Source organism: Stegodyphus dumicola, chromosome 5, assembly GCF_044657685.1.
Source record: "Stegodyphus dumicola isolate Sdum_Otavi_A_Nest chromosome 5, ASM4465768v1".
Classification (NCBI taxonomy): Eukaryota; Metazoa; Arthropoda; class Arachnida; order Araneae; family Eresidae; genus Stegodyphus; species Stegodyphus dumicola.
The window spans coordinates 121,098,726-121,118,907 of record NC_140772.1 but is presented as its reverse complement, the minus strand read 5'-3'; the positions used below and the strand labels follow the sequence as shown (position 1 = coordinate 121,118,907).

The following is a 20,182-nucleotide window of genomic DNA, read 5'->3' as shown; positions in this document are numbered from 1 at the left end:
TAATAAAATCGAAATCGAAATTGAAAAACTAACAAGTAATGTGACGTAAGACCTATTTGGTCTTAAAAAGGTTTTGCGTAAAATGCTGCAAAAATATGAAATAATAGTAAGAAATATTGTAGTGAGCTTGCTAAAAAGTTACCAGGAGCTGTGGCTCCATTTTTATTTTTTCTGTTTCGTGATATAAAATTTTGTAATGTAAATTTTGTCACAGCTGATTTTAATATGATTACTTATTATTCTAAACATTTCACCTCGAGTGACGCTGAATTATTATAAAAAGTTGTAGAAGTTCTGAAGATTGAAAGAAATTAAACCACAGACTACAAAAATAGTTACGAAATGCTAATTGTGTACCATTTAGATACCTCAATTGGGTGTAATTAGTTAGTAAATAATTTATTTAATGAGATTTTTGCTCGAGTGATTATAAGCGTAAATATTTAGAACTTTGTTAGGAAAGAAAAGAATATGTAACTTTATTGACTAAATGTTCCTTAAATTTAATATGAATTTACTGCAGATGTCTTTAACGAATTATAGAAAACTGTCATAGGTACTACCTTCTTGATAATTTCTTGGATTTAAAATTAGGCAAAAAACCAATTTTAATGCGGCGTAGATCTTAAATGAAACTCTCGATTTCAAGGGCAATCAGGCACAATCCCTCTTGTTCAATAGCAAAAACATTTTTGACATATTTGCCTCACTTGTTTACGTTAGCATGTTTCTTTTTTAATTTGATTTGTTGGATACATTCAACAACGTTATAGACGTAAAATTCCGTACAAAAATGTTGCTTTCTTATTTATTACACAAGAAAATTTTTGCCATCTTTTAATGTATCCGATTTCGAGCTGGATGTATATTAGAAGAAAAAGAATGACGGTACAAAGTGAGAGAGTCGTTTTTTAATTATAATTAGGAAAACCCCATTTGTTCATGGCATTTTGAGGAACTTAAAAAATTTTGGAGCTGGACCCGTAACGCTTGGAGGTTTAAATATTATTCGTCATGAGAAACCATATCGTAAAATTCTGAAAATCCCAGCAAAAGTGGTTTTTTTTTTTTTTTTTTTTTTTTTTGTTTGTTTGTTTGTTTGTTTGTTTAGTTATAGATTTGTTGTTTAGGTAGATTCATGATGCATGGAAGATTAGAATCACTGATTATTCTTCTTATGGACAAGTAGAAGCAGTATCGCCATGGGTAGAAAATCTAAATCAGAAAGAAGCTACTATAATTGGTATAAATTTCATAATGATTTTCTTATTGTTTCATGGATATTTTATATATCAACCCATTTCATTCATTTCATGTAAACTAGTAATCATATGTTATATTTATGTTTGATCTTTTAAAGATTTTATTACGAATACTGCTTATGTTGATATTATAAAATTTTCCTCATCTCCGAATACAGCATATTCGTCACTTTCTTTTCTTGTGTAAATGTAAGAATTAAAAAAGTAATGATGTTCTTACTTGCAACAAAATAATAATTAGTACATATGTGAGTGAATAATTAGTACAAAATAATTAGTGTAATGAGAACAATACATATGTGAGGGGGGGAGAAATGCTTGAGGAAGTAAATAATTCTGCAAAGAGGGTGAATTGTAGTCAATGCAGCTTTGCACAAGAATGCTATTCTAGGTTTTCGAGAAAAAGGGGAGAGAATTTGAAATAAGAATGCCCTTCCGAACCGAATGAATTCGCGGAATTAGGACTCAGATGTTTTCTCTTTCTGTAGTCATTGAAGCCGTGATTTTGAAGTGATCATCGAAACTTTAGTAAATCGCATTTGCTTAAGTTGAAATACCGTTGATCTAGGGTTCCTCGTAGTTGTAAATATGGCTCCTGCCAAACCAAACAACACAGTGCTGGTTTCAAATGCAAAGTCATTCAGTTTGAGTGGAAGTCGTACTGCAATAAGGATATTTGGTGTTGGTGAAAAATGGAATGGATGATGATTACTTATTTATGGATCAGACTAACAATGATGGTGAAGATGAAACAGAATTCGATAATGTGCCTGAAGATATAACGGAAAATGAACATAACGAACTTTTCATGTTATCAGATAATGAAAATTTTTAAGTTCATAAGGTGTGTCATTTCTTTTAAATAAGGTACATGTAAAACATTTAGGTAGATTTAGTACATTTAGGTACATGTAAAAATCTTAATTTCTGTATGCTGATTTTTTTCTTTATTTTTAATCTATTATTTTTATATCCTGCGTATAATACGCATCCGTAAATTTCTATCTTATTTTTTGTATTAAATGTGCGTATTATACGCTGGAACACGGTAAATTTATTATTCATATTAACTAAATTTATTATTCAAATTAACTGCGTATAGCTGAAAATCGCAGTTTTTGGGAATTATGCATGGCAATCGCTTATGCATCCCTCCCTATAGACTGATGTTTAATGAAATTTATTTTACCTACTAGTTTTCAGTTCTAGTCTTACCAGCAAAAGAAAGAATTAAAGTACTCTAACTGTGGCGCTTCTTACCAGCATACATCCAAACATAGACAGCTGTATATAATAATCGGCAGACTCATCCATCTCATTAGTGTGAGTACCAACAATTATTTAATTTTTAGTTTGTAAGATGAAGATTATCTAAACTCTAATTGCCTTGAATTATTAAAAACAAATATAAATTTTTCTGTATTAACATACCACAATGAAATTAAATAAATTTTAATTAATTGTATTTTTAAAATATAAATATATTGATAGTAACATTGATTTCGAATGGAACAAGAGTGAGCTGGTGCACAGAACATTTTGATTTGGAAAAGAAGTCTCCACCTGAAATAATTTGAGAAACGGTGCTATAGGACATGTCTGCGACGCTTTTAAGAGGGCCAGTGCAACTCGTCATCTTCCTCTCTGAGCCCTGTAGCAACTCATCAGTCTTCTTGCAACATTGTTTTTAGGTCCTTGATTTATAAAAGAGGTCCCTGGTTGAAACAATTTGAGAAATGGTGCTATCGAACATGTCTTGGACGCTCTTAGAGGGCAAATGTTACTCATCTTCCCCCTCTCAGAGCCCTCCAGCAACTCGTCTCTTTTCTTGCAACTCTGTTTTCAGATTTTGGACGAATGCCTTCAGAACTGACGACGGATTTTCCTGAAATTTGGTACGGATATAGGATAACAGAATACAAAAATATACCGTAAAACAGGCATGATCATGCATAAGGCTCATCGACTCAGGAAATTCTACAACGGAGGTTGTGAGTTTAAACAAAATAAAGAGGCTAATAGGGGTTCTGGTTCCTTCAAACAGTCATACAGTCCTCACAACCTGACTTCATACTACAATTGAGGAACTTTATGAATCCCACTGGCAGTTCTCCCCTACTCTGCAACTCAGTTTTCAGGTCCTAGGAGGACCTGAGTTCGATTCCAATTTATGTTAAGTTCGACGTCACTGATGTACACTGCGCAAAAAAAAAGGGGGAGAGGAGGGGACAGTTCTATATCTCCCGTTCCACTGGTCCTATTGACGAAATTCAGATTGTGTTTTTCATGTCTCGAAAGCGCGACTTAGAATATGTATTAGATTTATATATAGCATTGCTCTAATATAGGTATTTTGACACAAAATCGTGACTTTTCTGTAATGACATGCCAATGGTTTTCCATATTTCGATTCTACAACTCAAATTATGTCAAAATCTTTACCGGAACATAAGAACAACATCATTCAGCTACTTATAAAGCACGAAATGCACAATTTACCCACATATGAGAATAAAAATAGAGATCTCACCGAGCTGGGTAACAGAGAAGAAATATATATATATATAGACCTTTTAATTATCAACAAGTGCAATACCGACCTCTACAGTATGCGTATCGACCAATTCGATATCCACAATTACCTGCTATTAATTATAACACGGTTCCTAAAAGAGAAGTTAAAAAATGATATTACTTTAAAGTGAATGTCCAAATTGGACAGGAAAAAATTCCCAGTATTATTGATACGGGATCGCAAATTAACGTTTTACCGTTAAAATATTTTAACAAAATTGGTGATAAATTTAGAGAAAATTCATTGAAATCTCATGATAAAATATTTTCAATATCTAGTCAAGTTCATATAGAGAAAATAATCAAAGTAAAGTGTAAAGTAGGTAAAATAGAAAATAATGTGATATTTTATGTAGTAGATTCAAATTTGAATTATTTATTGCTTTCATCACCATGTGTTTCATTATTTAAATTACAATTGAATTTTCATAATTATGAAGTGTATCAGCTTGGAAAACAGGTAAGTAAAAATGTTAAAGTAGACAAGTTTTTCCAAAATAATTATATATGTAAAAATGATATCAGTGCTGAACAATCTAGTAAATATTTTGATAATAGCGAAAATTTTGTATGTAAAAATGATCTTAGTTCTAAAAATTGTGGTAATTATTTTGAAAATAGTAAAAATTCTGATAGTAAATTACAGAAATTGTTGAATGATTATAACCATATATTTGCAAAAAGTAAATATGATGTAGGTTGTATAAGGGTTGAACCTCCCAGAGTTATATTAACTTCTGAATTACCAATAGCCTATAGACCATATAGAGCATCTCCTAAAGATAATAGTGAAATTAAAAAACAAATTTGATGATTCACTTCTTTCACATTATCTTGGATTCATCACAAAACGATGATTTGAAGAGCTGAATTAAATTTTCCATTGAGGTTTCAGGCTGCAGGAAACTATGTTACCGGCTAATTGTTATAATAAAAGCACAAGGAAAAGACGGAGCACTGTCGACTTAATTGTAATAATAAAAGCAAAGGAAAAGGAAATGACGGAACACTGTAGATGCGTGATTAGACCCATATTGAAGAAGAATTTTGATTGCGTAGTATTTAAAGAACTTGGCAGTCGAGGCAGTTTTAATTCCATTTTTATTTCCAATTGATATTTGTGGCCACAATCACTTGGCACTCTAGTCGTGCCTTTCCACAGAAGATTTACATTTTTGATATTGTTGAGATAGAAAGCAAGCCAGCGAAATTACATCTTAGCAGAGCAGAGGGCAAAAGCTGAAGTGCGTAGTTATGAAAGATGGAAGCACGCGAAGAGAAAAGTTTTGGTTTACAAGGTCAGTTTCAGTTCTTAATTATTACGTCATCAGAGTTGCGCGGCCCATAGAGTGATCTAGAAATGACGCAATGCAGAGAAGTTATTACGATTTTAGAATAAAGAGGAAGAATTAATGTTTTTAGTTATTCTGATTCATATAATTTTATCTTACATATATATATAAGTTTGATGCACCCGATTGAAATAAAAAACTAGAGATGCACAGCTGCATGTTATAACAGTACCTTATACGAAATTTCATCGTTCTACGGCTACTCGTTTTTGAGTTATACGAGATACATGCGGAGATACGTACGTACAGACGTCACGAAAAAATTCTTCCGAATCCATTTTACAATCCGTTTTGGTAAAAAGAGTCCTTTATTTTGTCCATATGTACATACGTCACGTAAAAGCATCTTTCAGGCGGATTCAAGAGTGGTGAAAATGAATATTTTCGTTGAAATATTTTTTTAAATTTATTTTCTCAAATTTTACGTTACTAGTCACTAGAACTAGAACTTTAGTTACTAGAAACGTTACTAGGTCAGAAGAAAGGATTTCAACTTCGGGAAAGGGAATTCCATAGTTTCAGGGGGAATGTAGTCAGCCTTTTAATTTTATTTCAAGAATATAAAAAAACTACTTTTCTTCAAATTTTGGTTTTTATCAGTATTTTATATGCTTTTTTTTTTATTTAACTTAAAAACGGTTAAAAATAATCAAAACCTAAATAAGTAAATGTATATGTATTTTCGAGTTTTGGAAAGAAGGACGGAAATGATCTTCTAGTAGTGTTGAATGGGAGCAAAATACAAATAAGAACCATTGAACTAGACGAATGATCAGTGAAGGTCGATTTGCACGTCAGAACCGTTACGGACCTCCACCAGAGTTTCCTCTGACCTCTGCTGCCCGGGCATAGTTCACCATCTTTGGAATCACATTACAAGGTATTTTCTCCCTCCTTCCAGCATGACTTCGTGGTGTAACGGTAGAACACTCGGCGCGTATTCGAGATGTCCATTGTTGCTTCTCTTTCCTTAGCTACGTAGGCATCTCCTGTCAATTAACTAGCCATATATTTTTTAGTTTTTATCTAACATTACTAAGCGAAACTTCACTGATTAACATTGTAATTAAAACGAAATCTCAAGTGCTCATTTGTAATAAATGGACACACTTGGCCGGATTAAATCATCAATTAAAGCACAAGTATTATTTAACCTCTCGATTTCATGTCAGCAATTCAGGGAAATCTCTCTTGTCGAAAAATAAAAGCAAAGAATGTAACAAAAAAAAAAAAAAAAAAATTCAGCACAGATGAAATTCTAGTTAATAAACCCATCAAACCACCAGTAAGTCAGCCAATTGGCATTTCGCCGATTTTGTTTCGAGCTACTGTTTCAAACTCTCGCTTTTCTCTTGGATAAGGACATTAGATGTCGCCGTTGGTTCACTTTTAAGTTTTCTGCGCGCCTGTGTGAAGTAGTTCGTTGTAAGTGGTTGCCACAGTAACCGCTTCAACCCCGCCATCTTTGGATCAATAAAAACCCAGTAAACGATGTAAACAATACTTTAGGTTTCCAAGCTTCTTGATATTAATATTTTCTCTTTGTTTTGTTCTTCAAAACATTGTTTAGTAAATTTCAGTTATTTGTTTTCTTCTGCTTCAGAGAAAGTATGGTTTTTCTTTGCGCAATAGTTAGAACGCCTCTGTATTTCCCTTATACTAAACAAAAAGAGAATACTTCCAGCAGAGACTGTTAAATAATGAAGATTATTAAATAATAAATGCTTGTGTTTATGTTTCTTACCAGTGCAGGATTTACGTATAAGCTACACAAGCTATAGCTTAGGGCCCCCACTTTCTTGGGGGCCCTCTCAAAAATTAAAATGCAGTATAACTATAGTATTAAAATATAGTATAGCGGGCTTATAAAGGGCCCCATATCTCAAATAGTATATCCAAGTTTAAATCTGGCTCTGTTTCTTGCATTGTGGAACAAGGGCTGCACCGAGATTGATGATTGATTGATTAGGCATAATCCTCCACGGAAATATGTGCACATAACAATCCGAAATTTGAATTTCGAATTTTTTTTTCAATTAGCCCAAAAGGAACGTTAGTCCCAAATGGGATATTAGTCTCAAAATGCCATTTTGGGTTGAATAACTATAAACGGCCTAACACTTTTCAACCTGTTGCCACCAATTACGTATTATAGCCCTGCATTAAAGAAATTAAATCATAAATAATTTGCATGTTTCTAGCATTTGATTAACAAACTCAACGATTTCAAAGCAAGTAGCGGTAATACTGTACCGAAAAAAACATTTTCATCTTCAGCGCGCGAGGCTGTCTATCGGAAAATCTAAAGATATGCTGTTTTTAAATATTTTGTGATTTTGCTGTTGAATCGAATTTTATGTGGCGTGACTGCGAAAATCTTGATATTTAATAAATCAAGTAAACACACAAAACGTTAATAGTAAAAAAAAAAAAAAAAAAAAAAACTTTTTTGCTAGCTGTCTTACTAAGAAAACAGAACACTGATAGGATGAACGGAGAAAGATTGGAAAAAATATAAAGATCTATGCCAACACTTAACATTGCATTGGGAATTCTAAATTTTGTTAAATTAATAATAATAATAATTATTCTTAGCCTGCCTCGCCTCTCATTGGGCACTACAGGTCATTCGTTATGAATTAATTACAAAGCAAATTACATTTATAAATGCAATTTGATGTTGGTTTTTCCAACTTACATTGAATAGTTATATTAGTGAAAACAAGTTTGATTAGAAATTTGAATATATATATGAAACAGTGAGTTATTTTCATATTTTATAAGGCATGCTGCCTTTTACATATCGTCAGGTTTTAACCTGGTATAACTTGTATGGTGGTCTTGTTGTCATTGACGAAGCTGACAATCTGTCTTACTTCCTGGAGACCGTAGAAATCCGTTAGGTAACCTCTGAGACCTTTACTATGGAGTAGGGCGATGTTGGCTGGAGATCTAAGCGACTTGGTGAGTGGGCATGAAGTGATGTAATAGACGGCATCTACTGTGCTGGCGGGTGATCCACAACTGCACTTGACGTGTAAATGTAGAAACCTCTCTAAATATTGGGGGAACCTTCCGTGATTGGAAAGGGCCTGAATCGTGTAGTGGTTCGAGTAAACTCTTGACAGCCTGATGATCGGGAAGATTGCGAAGGTGTACCTTCCGGTGTCCCCTTGTTCCCATCTTTCTTGCCATTGTGACATGAAAGCCTCGTGGATGTAATGCTTGGCTGCTCTCGTGGAGATCGGAAGAGAGATATCCAAGTCTTGGCGAGATGTGGCGGCCTTTGCGAGAGTGTCTGCCTGTTCGTTCTCTCTTGTCCCTTCATGACCTCTTATCCAGTGACGAGTGACTTGCTTTGTATTACTCAGAGTAGAGACAATCTCTTTTAGGGATTGAATATGCGCTGGAATCTTGCCTGTCTTATTCATACTCTGTAGGACGCTCATACTGTCTGTGTAGATAGAGATCTTGTTAAAATCTGAACTGCTTGCCCTGAGGGCTGCTTTCATAAGTGCTAGGGATTCCGCTTGAAAAACTATGGCATGATCGCTGATTCTGATCTTGAAAAATTTCTTGACTATTGTGCAAAACTGCGAAAACAGCGCCTACTCTTGTGTCGTCTTTAGACCCGTCGGTAAAGATCTCTAAACTTTGATCGGACGGGGGATGTTTGTCCCATCGGAAGTCTCTGAGGGAGGCTGGATGTAGGGATGTTGTACTGAAGCATGGTTCTAAAAGTGCTTCTTCGAGGAGAATGGAACCCTCTAATGTCGCTGATTCTTTGAAGTGCAGAAGTCTATATGTGACTCGCTCGAATTCCGCTTTGAGATCTAATGGGAGTGTATCGGCTAGGATCTGGAGGGCGGCAGTGGAGGTGGTAGTAAAAGCTTTTGTAATCTTTAACAGGGCGATCCTCTGGATTTGTTGTAGTTTTTGTCTTTGTCTTACTGTGCCCTGCATCCATACGGGGCAGCCGTAGAGAATCATTCTTTCGACTTCCCTTAGGTACAGGTCTTTCATTAGTCTACCTTTTAAGTTCCATTTGGACTCTATTATTCGGTTTAAAGTATTTATTATTTTGCAAGTCTTGTTCCTTATATCGGATAGGTGGGGAATCCACGTTAGTTTGCTATCCAATAGGAAGCCGAGGTATCTGAGAGTGCCCTGGTTCTTTAATGTTTGGCCATGCCATTTTATCCTGGGGGGACTGTTAATTATCTTGTTGCCCTTTGGAAAGCTTATCATCTTAGTTTTATTTATGTTAAAATCTAGTTTATACTTTGAGCTCCACGCAGAAATGATGGAGAGAGCTTTCACTGCTTTCCGTTCTATAATAAGTCTGTTACCCCCGTTAATTACTAAGATGAAGTCGTCAGCATAAGCTTGAAGACTTGCTGTGTCTTCCAAATCTAATTCTAAAGCCGTGTTATCCATGATATTCCACAGGGTCGGGCCGATGTTAGACCCCTGTGGCGCTCCTCTTTGGCAAGTGTGTGATATGAACACCGTCTCTTTGGTAAGTTATAACTCTATCGTGAAGATAGCTGCTTATTAGCCTGTAGATATTTTTGGAGCATCTGAGTCTTATTAATTGTTCCTTTAGACCTGGCCACCAGAAACTGTTAAAGGCCGAGGTGACGTCGAGAGCTATGACGCATGTGTGTAGCCCATTTGTTTTGTTCTCGTTGATGATCTTTTGTAGGTTATCAAGGGCATCTATCGTGTTTTGATCTTTTCTAAATCCGTATTGTGCTTTGTGCAGTAGGTTATTTGAGTTTAAGTGATGTACTAGACGCCGTGTTAGAAGCTTATCGAGAACTTTGCCCCAGGCCGAGAGGAGGTAGATCGGCCTATAGGCGCTGGGATCTTTGGGGTATGTTGGCATGAGATTTTGACGAAAATTAACCTCGCGCAATACAGTGAGGGCGGGATGTATTTCAACAATGTTTATTTTCGGAGTAATGTTATTACGTCCGAGCGAAACCCAATTATATACTTAGAAAATAAATATAATAAATAAAAATTACATGCATATGCTTATCAATGACACGTAAAAGCCAAGATAACTAAAGGGAAAATAATATTTGAACGATCATAATAATAGTACTTGTAGAAAATAGCTTTTGAGCAAACAAAACGATAGTAATCACGGGAAATATTGTTCGAAAAACCATAATAATAATACTAATTGCAGAAAATATTGTTATAACTGCCATACCAAAGAGATACAAATTTATTTGATCGGTTTTCAGTCAACTTTCTCTTGACGATACAAAAAAAAAAAAAAAAAAAAGATTAATGAATGAATTATTTATTTTTATGAAAGATTTATTTATTTTTTATCCTTCACCAAGGGGAAATTTATAAAATAGTATTCGAATCACATGGGAATTCTACTCAAACACTAAATATAATAATAATAAAAGGAAAAAAAAAACTGATATTTTTTAGATTCTAATAGTCACCCAAAAGGGTTTCCTAAGGATTTCTACGCTCTCGCTGAGCTGGCAGTCTACCTCACTCCTACTAGTACTTTTTTTTACCCTGTCTTTTTAGATTCCCCCCCTGTCTTTTTAGATTTATTATTAAGCATCATTTTCTTCCCACTTACCCCATATGCAATTCAACAGCAGAACTGCAAACATTTTAAAAGCAGCATAGCAGTATACGTTTAGACATCTCAGCGTTAAGTGTTGGCATACATTTTTCTGTTTTATTCAATCTTTTCTCAGTTAATCATATCAATGTTTAATTTCCTTTCTAAGATGGCATTACAAAACGTTTTTCGTTTTTTTATTATTAACATTTAGTGCGTTTTATTTATTAAATATCACGTTCTTAACGCTTACGCCGCATAAAATTCGATTCAACAGAAAAATCACAAAATATTTATTTAATTTAACAAATAAAGGCTTTTGCACGTGGAAAATAACCTGTATGAAGGCAGGCGTTGAATACTTGGGTTAAGAGATGCTCATTGACTAGTCGCAATTCATCTACGAAGTCTATGTTAAGCCTGTCCAACCCTGGCGCTTTTGCCTCTCTTTAAAGCCTTTATTTGTTATTTTTGTATCGTCAAGAGAAAGTTGACTGAAAACCGATCAAATAAATTTGTATCTCTTTGGTATGGCAGTTATAACAATATTTTCTGCAATTAGTATTATTATTATGGTTTTTCGAACAATATTTCCCGTGATTACTATCAATATTTCCCGTGATTACTATCGTTTTGTTTGCTCAAAAGCTATTTTCTACAAGTACTATTATTATGATCGTTCAAATATTATTTTCCCTTTAGTTATCTTGGCTTTTACGTGTCATTGATAAGCATACGCATGTAATTTTTATTTATTATATTTATTTTGTAAGTATATAATTGGGTTTCGCTCGGACGTAATAACATTACTCCGAAAATAAACATTGTTGAAATACATCCCGCCCTCACTGTATTGCGCGGGGTTAATTTTCGTCAAAATCTCATGCCAAAATTTTGTTATGCAGTAAACCAAGGTCTCTGCAATTTTTCCCATCTGTTCTGCCGTTTCTCATGAATCAAAATGTTTAGTCTACAGCAATGGACCATTTTGAGATTGCGTCAGTATCCGCACGTGCAGTTTAGGACATTTTAAATCACATGATCTATGTAACGTAATAAAAAGCGACAGAAAGTTTATTTACTAGGAACATTCAAAATAGCCTCATTTGTTACTCTGATGATAATTTAATTGGTATGAATACTACCGAACAGCAAGAATACAAATTCACAGATAGTTTAGAATAATAGACACATAATAATATTAATTTAAATTTATGTAAGGCAATTACAATAGAATTAATAATACCCCGATTCTCTAACAAATCAAATAAGCGAATGCGGGAAACTCACTGCTGTATGAATTACATGGAAATGAGAAAGAGAGTTTTAAAAAGTAGAAATTAAATCAAACTTTAAAAGTTGCATATGCATTTTTGAGATTTGCCGATAACGAACATTAAACGAATTTAAATAATAAATAAATAATGTCGATCAGTTATTTTATTACTTTATATTAAAACATAACTCAAAACTTTTCCCAACAGTGAGCAGTAAAGTTAAGGAAATAAATCAACTCAAATTGATCAAAACTGTACTCAATGTTTCCGGTACTCACTGTTCTCACTGTACTTAGTATCTTCACTGTCCGGTACTCACTGTTCTCACTGTACTTAGTATCTTCACTGTAATGTTTCCGGTAAAAACATTGTTAAACATTAATGCGCATATATAATACACATGTATAGTACTTTAAACTAAATATAAACTTCGGAGCAGAAAACTTGCTTTGTTTTAATTAATTAACTGATCTTGATTAGCTGACTGTGTCCACACATTGTATACACATTCGTCTAAGATTAGCTATCAGTAATAAACAACTATAAAAGTATCCTTAGAGTGCACTCTCGATTATACGGGTGCGGATTATCTGGTTTGCGCATTACCCGTGCAACTTTTCTAAATTTTTTAACACATTTTGAATCACAACATTTTTACAGTCATCTTAAAGTAGATGTATTTCTAAGCATACCTGCAAAAATTACAGTTTTTTTATTCAAAATTTCCAAAGATATATGTGAATTTATTTTCTGGCGGGTTTTGAAATGTGGCATATTTATTATAGGCGACAATAACACCAAGTGTGCTTTATACGATTTGTTAAAATTACTTGAAAGAATGAACGATGCAGCTTAATTTTCACTCGTGTACAATGTGAAAACGGAAAGGAAAATACAGGTTACTATAAATTAAGAATTTTACCAAGTGAATTATTCTTGGCGTAAACTGTAAAAGTGCGCCAAGATAAATTTTTAAATTTCTCGGTAAGTTTCTCCCCAGATTTTACAGAATTTAATATTTGATCATAATCTGAGTCGTAGAATTAAAATATGGAAAAAAATTCGGTATGTCATTTCAGAAAAAGTTCAATTTTGCATCAAAATACTTATGTAAGAACAATGCTGTATATAAATCTAGTATACTATATCAAAAGTCGCACTTGAAAAATGCAAGTTAAATTTCGTCAGTCGGTCCTAATTGAAAGGTTTTTTAGTACTGATTAATGCAAATTAATTATTTAGTACTGTAAATACAGGAAATAATTTTTACTATTAATATTTTTAAAGCTGATGATTTTTGCTTGGTACAGTCTTTTTATAAAACTTTCGTGGAAAAAAGTGTATAGTTTTTTAATGCTTCTCATAAAATCTCATCTTTATTCATTTGGGTCAATCTCCATTTCAAGGTCAGATAGTTCCTGTCTCTTTTTAACAGTGCTTATTATTAACAATGCGTTTAACTTTTTTATAAGCTAAAGATGCTTTGCCCTCTTTTAATATCCTTGCTTTCCTTACTGCTGTTATATGATCCTCCAGTTCTTCATCCGGATGGATCTTTGACTTCTCTGTCTTCCATGTCTAAAAATTTTTCTGCGCCGCCAATTTCTTTTTCAATTTGTACGATTTCTTTGGCTTCATTTTATCGATGAAGATCCTTTAAAATTATCGGTAACTTCAATCAAAACTAATGCCAGCAAACATTCAGGGTTGACGAATTAACGTTGAACCGCGTATGAATGAAATTCTAGCGGGGGACAAAAGATGCAAAATTGTGTTCGGCAAGGGTTTACAAGTCAGCATGGGTTACGATGGCAGTACGAGTTGGCTGAGTTTCCTGGACAGCACTCCAGAGGACGGTTCTTCTACCATTCTTTCCCTAACATTAACTTTTCGAGGGATATTTTAAATCAAATGTACACAAATGCCACAGAGACACTTTGCATTTAGAAACATCAGTTCCTTAAGGTATTCAACAAAGAACCAGCAATATGGTAACTGCCACCATTAGTTATCATACCTTTGAAAGCGACAGAATTGAAGTTATTTCAATATTCACTTTTGTTAATGTTCTAATAGTGCTGATGAAACGCGAATATCACAATCAGTCATTGAAAGCATTTGGCCAACAGTTGACAGTTGAGAGCAGAATCTGGACATCCGTGCGGCTTACTAAGACTATTCAGGTCTAGTCCAGGTTCCGCAACTATCCGGGGCAACACCTCATGGGCGCCCCTTAGTACATGCTTATATACAAATAGTTCATAATACGTAGATCTTTCATAATAAGTGCTTAAATAGTTCATACATATACATGCTTACATAGTTCATACTTGCTTACATAGTTCATAATATATTGAGCCAGTTACATAATACATACATAGTTCATAATAATTTTCATTGGCGATAATACATACATGTTTCATAATATATACAGTTAAAAAAAAAGCAGAAGAAGAAGAGACTTCCTCTCACATTTCAAAGTTATGAATACCAAGCATGTTTCGAACACTACTGAGAATATCAAAGCTGATGGCGACTAATAAGAAATATTTCCATTTTCGCAGGCATTATTTCGTGTATACCAGGGATTCCCAACTCTTTTCTTGCACCGATCGTTTTAAAAAGAATGGTTTTCTTCAGCCCTCTTACATTTTTCTCTATAATACACAGCATTCAACATAGTTTAAGTTATTTATGTGCAAATAACTGCACATAAATAACTTAAAGAGTACAATTAAACTAAGAATAGATAGAAATGTTTTGCAAAAAGGAGATTTATTAGATTGATTTATTTTTGCTTTTTAAGTTATTGTTTTTAATTTTACAAATTAAAACAAATTTCAGAAATAAAACCACAGATTCTTAATGCATAAAAATTCGATTTTAATTAATGTGATAGCTGCGCTTGATGTACGGATGCAATTTTTGTTTAATATTTAGCATAACATTGCTTAATTTTTAAATCATCTTATTCAGAATTATCCAACGTGCTTTTTGTTCTCCGTAGTAAATTATTGATTTGATTGCTTCCCTTAGGTTATAGAAGAGCAAAAATCAATAATGATGACTCGGCAACAACTTTTATTTTGGGATATTTTTCACGAATGGTTTTTAAATTTCAAAACTTAGCGAGACCATGTATTTTGAATAAGATTTGACTTTGTATAATATAGCTTTTTATTAATAATTAAGCAATTATCAACTGTATTAATTATTTTTTGCAGTCAGTGACATCTTGTTTATGCCGATCAATTGTCGGTGCATATTCAGTACCTCTTAAATCTCCCCTGACCCCCTTTAAAATTTCATCAACCCCAATCATGGTCAGTACTGTTTCCGTTGGAAACCCCTGGTGTGTACGATGCATTTCTGTAAATCGCATTCACTTTGTCTTTCGTCATACATCTAATAATATTTTGTGTGTATGATCATTTAATAATAATCAGATGCTGTTTCCGTTTTACAAGTAAAATGCATGTTTTTAAATTATTATCACTTAAAAATCATATTCTGTCATACTGACTTCTGCATTTTGAAAGTATCTAAATCAGTTAGTGTTCTTGTTTTGATTATTAAGATTCTTGATAGTGATACGCAGCAACGTAAAACGTGGTTCCCTACCAATGGAGTAAGTATACTTGCTGTTGATAGGTGCTTTCCTTGTGCTTAACAAAATAGATGAACATACCATATCAGACTATGACACGTTAATAAAACCGTTATTCATCCGTTATTATATGATAATCCGTTTATTATATGATGAATAACGGATTCATCCGTTATTATATGATAAATAACGGATGAATGTTCTTGACTGGTACAGCATGAGTTTAATCTTCTTGACAGTTCATTTAGTTAAGCAGGTACTTGGCGGCGTAATAAATTATCCTGGAGACTGTGCTAGATTTCTGTTACAATCTAGTCTTCCACATCTTCTATACTGCAATGCAGGTTTCCATGCCTTGAAATTGCCACACCACGCTAAATTTATTCACGGCTGTTGGCCACGTCCATAAGGCACATCGGGAGGACACATAACTTTCACCCACATCGGGAGATACTTTGATACTTTCGTCGGTATACTGACTGACAGGGGGAGATATTTTCCCCTTCTCTTAATAGTACCTTAAAGATTCCCGTTTAAGGCCTGACCTTTGTGAAATCCGCAGTTAAATATATCCTCTAGTTGAGGTGAATTTGTCAGGAAAAACGTTTTGAATACTTTGTCTCTTGAAAGCAGACCAGCACATCGAGAGTATTCTACTGCGGAATCATTAGTTTACCTTCTTCGGTTCAGCTTAGCCGTAAAGGAGGCACGCAAATTTCCCAACAATCCTCCCGATGTGGGCCGGACTCATCAGATGCTCTGCACACAATTGTTAAACAATGATTATAATATTTTAGTTTTGTTCATTTTAGCATACTTAAACTCTTTTCCGATGTTCAACTTGTTGTTCAATCGAATGCATATATATATAACTAATGACAGCTAGAAGGTAATTTAATTCTTTTTTTTAATTGCATGTATCCAAAATGACCAAATTTTTCTGAAACCTATCCAGGTTAGTATATATTTGGAAGACCTTGTAAAAACTAAAAGTATAATGGAGTATAAAGTAAAGTATAATGGAGTTATTAAAGCTATTATTATAACAATTCTTATCCCATCTATATTTTATTATACAAGATGATAAATCAAGCAGATTTAGCATATTTAAAAACATTGTATTTTAAAAAGTATATTTGATACTTATCGGTACTCCAGTTATTTTCTCTAAGAATTTCGTATTTCCTTTTATTGGGCATCTGAACTGTCGTCAATTCAACTGTACTTCACTTCGTGATTTTCACAGATTTTTTAATTTCAAGCATGTGTATATAAGAGACAATATTTTTGCTCCTTGAAGAAGAGGAACATCGTTATTCGACTCCTGAATAACAATACTTTTTATAAAACCAGGGACAACCTAAGATTGTGTTTTTGCCTAATTTTATGTAATGATACTTAGCTCAGTTTTCCGTACATTATATTTGAAATGCATGCATTGTTTCTGCATTTGTTCTCACAAGACCAATCTAGTTATTAAATCTTACTCGTTTAAAGGAAACGTGATTAACGCTGAAAATGGAAGTAGCTTGCTCTGTGTTGGAACAGTTTCACTTTATACACGTTGATAAATTTTTCAGCTATTACGCATCTTTTTAAATACATTCTTTCGCTGAATAATTTGTTATCAAATAACTTGCCTCCTCAAAAATATTCTTTTAAAGCTAAACATTTCTTTATATTTTTGTATTCTACACTGATTTTCAAAATAATTCATTTAAAATTCTATCGACGGTTTATTTGTCCAATTTTTAAGTGCAAAATGAAACCTTGATTATTCCAGAAATGAGGCCTATTATGAATCGCACGAGTTTCCAGAGTATTTATATAGAACTAGCGATTATTTGGCTACTTGCGCATATTTACATTCTGGTACCACGAAAAAAACCTCTAGGAGTATCTGTAACGGCTAGGACTATTATATTGTTGCGTGCTTACGGGTCCGTAATAGATTGAATGCACACAGAATTGATGATAGCTTGATAAAATTTATTTTATTAAAAGGTATACTTCACAGTTCTAGAACTTTCCACAAAAAAATACTCGTACAATTCTCCACAGTATCACAGAGTACAATCAGCACTTACACTTCAAACTAATAAGGACATTAAACAGAACTCAATGTAAAGAGCATCTAAAAAGCGAAAGTAACACACAGATATGTCAATACTCTGAACCATACTGAACTAACAACACCTGTTAAACTGAAAAACTGATGTTCTCTCCGGTCTTACATAGTTTTCTTCCGGCCGCCGATAGATTTCTAGCACTTTTCACTTCTCGAAATTACTGTAAGACATATGAGGGCCGGGGTTACAGTTATCGAGACATAAAGGATCAATTACAGTTATTTAGTTACAATACTCATTGCAGTTATACAGGGATCAGACCTAATGTCGTCAAGTTTGGCGATTTCTCGCCAATTTTGCGAGATAGTCACTAACGCAATATTAAATAAGCCTGCCCTGTATTCTTATTTTTCGGCAAAGCATCATTTCTTTAGATTTTTCATGTTACACTATATATATATATATATAACTACAGTTTCGCATATAATTTCACTAAGATTATTTATATATGTACAAAATTCGTAACAATGTTAAAAGGAGAATCATGGACCAAAGGCGATGGCACATTTGACCCCACTATAATCAAATAGAAAACATGTTTTCTGTTGATACGTGTAAAATATTTACATAGTACATTTGATTTTATTGATGCACTAGTGTAATCTACAAACTATTAATAAGCTTCTATTTAAACAATTATAAAATATAATCCTCTCCAATTAGTCCCCGAAAAGTTTCTGCGGGTGCTCATGTCTGTGGACACATACATAGGATGCCCATACATAGGACACATACATAGGATGTCCTAAACATAGGATGCCCATGTTTAGGACACGGTATGAAAATTTAATTTTAGCAATTAGAAACCTAATCCATGTACGTTATATAAATCTACATCACAGATGAAAGTTGGTATTAACAAATAAAAGGGAAATATATAGTACTGACACAAAATATTCAATGTATGTATTATAAAATAGATCGCGTACATTTTGCAAATTATTTCCACTTTGAAAATAATGGAGGCGGCTAAAATTCTTGTTCTTGTTCCACTCTTGCATATTTTCCGTAGCAAGCTCTCTGTTGGATTATATGTGTTCATAAAAATAAAAGCGTGAATATTTGAAATTTTTTATCAAGTTTAAATATTTCTCAAGTGCTGATGCCTGTAATCGACTTCTCTCTAAAGACCATTGCTCTTCATCATTGAAAAAATCCTACTCAGTAAAGCTGATGCATTTAGCAGGGAAAATGATTATCTAGATATATAATCAGTCTTACTTAAATGTTGCAGACATTTTTCAATCCGGGAGGCCAGGATTAGGACGGCAAATTTATAGAATGTATTACATTTTTCGAGACATAACCTGAATAGGATATAGTCGTAATATCTGGTACAATTCTCCACATTATCACAGCTATAAGGGTGTATATCCCACCGCTGTTTCTTAGGGTGTATATCCCACCGCTGTTTCTATTAAGAAATTGAAAACAACAACCCAATCCTACATTAAAATTACTTAGCAAGATTTACTCAGCTTTTGGACGTTACAAACATCACATGTTTCCTGCGGAAGGGGGAGACGAAAGAATTGCATCGTTCTCACGTGCCCTATCGCGCGATGGGATCTGTCTCGACATGATTTCACATTCCCAAAAGTCAAACTTGTGTATATGATTCATTTTAGAAAGTCATTCATCGTTCTCGTTCGCCCACGCCATTGAAAACGCTTCTTCTGCATTTGAATCTTGTCCGTGACCCTCTAGTGAATATTTCGGACGGTTCTCTTTCATGTTCTCTTCTAAAGATAAAATTAAGTAAACATTAGAAATATTTATTTATGTTTTACAGATATTCGATGCATTGTGGTTGTGAAACATATTTCATATAAAAAGAAGAAAAGAATTCTTTTTCTGAACATTAGTTTCGAAATTGTCGCTGGTTTCAAATTATATTTTACATAAATTAAAATTTTAAACTTTCAATTTCATTTATATATGATGTTAAAGACCTAATGTGCATCTGTAATTACAAAATCGATTGTTAAATTTTTTATAATAGTAGACTAGATTTAAACAATTAAAGTAGCATTCCTTAGATAAAGTTAAAAAAATATTTGATGAAAATTAGCAGTTTGTGTGTATGCGTGAGTATTTATGTGTTTGTGTGTATTTATAAAGGAATATACGTTTTAAAAAGCATAGGTAAAATAATCACACATTGTCATTTACAGAAATTCTCTCAACATCAATGGTAGACCATAATTACTGCATCAATTGCAAAATTTTGCTTTGAGCAGACACTGCAAAGTTTCTTTTTTTCACTTTAAATATTTAAAATATTTTTTCATAGTTTATTTTAATTCTGATTTATTTTTGTTAGAAATCTTCGTGAACCAAAAAAACTTTAATTGACATAATTCCAATGTGTGAACGTAGCAG

At 33.4% G+C, this 20,182-nt stretch overlaps 1 protein-coding gene across 2 annotated transcripts in view; it reads left to right on the top strand.

Annotated features, from left to right (window-relative positions):
* The window catches only part of LOC118198326 (BTB/POZ domain-containing protein 2-like), a 218,112-nt gene that overhangs the window by 8,213 nt on the left and 189,717 nt on the right, over window positions 1-20,182 (top strand). The window contains exon 1 of one of the 2 annotated variants that reach the window (XM_085817001.1): window positions 1,139-1,243. The exons of the other annotated variant lie outside the window; for it this stretch is intronic. The gene's annotated coding sequence lies outside the window, so the exon portion shown is untranslated. Of the gene's footprint in view, window positions 1-1,138; window positions 1,244-20,182 lie in introns of those variants that run through there. 2 annotated transcript variants of the gene reach the window in all.